The sequence below is a fragment of the Rattus rattus genome, chromosome 6 (assembly GCF_011064425.1).
Source record: "Rattus rattus isolate New Zealand chromosome 6, Rrattus_CSIRO_v1, whole genome shotgun sequence".
NCBI lineage: Eukaryota > Metazoa > Chordata > Mammalia > Rodentia > Muridae > Rattus > Rattus rattus.
In genome coordinates, this window is record NC_046159.1 from 4,821,023 (window position 1) to 4,821,464 (window position 442).

Genomic DNA, 442 nt, shown 5'->3' on the forward strand with positions numbered 1-442 from the left:
GACTCACAGGAGCAGACACCCGTGCTGTGTGCACTTCCTTATTCATTTCCCATCCCTCCCTTTCCCCTTTCCCTTTCAAATGGACTACTTTGACCCAGATTGCTGCCTGGGGATCTGTTTCAAGGTGACTGTGCATTAAGCCAGCCTTCCTGTTCACCCATTTGGAATGTATAAACGGCTTCTACCTTTTCTCTGATGCAGAAGACAGCAAGGGCTGGAGACCTCTGCGGAAAAAGTCCCTCATCTGTGCATGGGAACAGGTGTGACAATACATGTTTTTTATTTACACATCTTCCTTTCAGGCCCCTCTCTGCCAACCATTCCCGTTCTCACTCACCTGGCCTCTTCCCACAGTGGCTCCTTCTTAACCACTCGGCTGAAGGGAACGTGGTTCCCGTTAGTCTTATGACATTGTTTCTCCCTGAAATGCTGGCATTTCCAA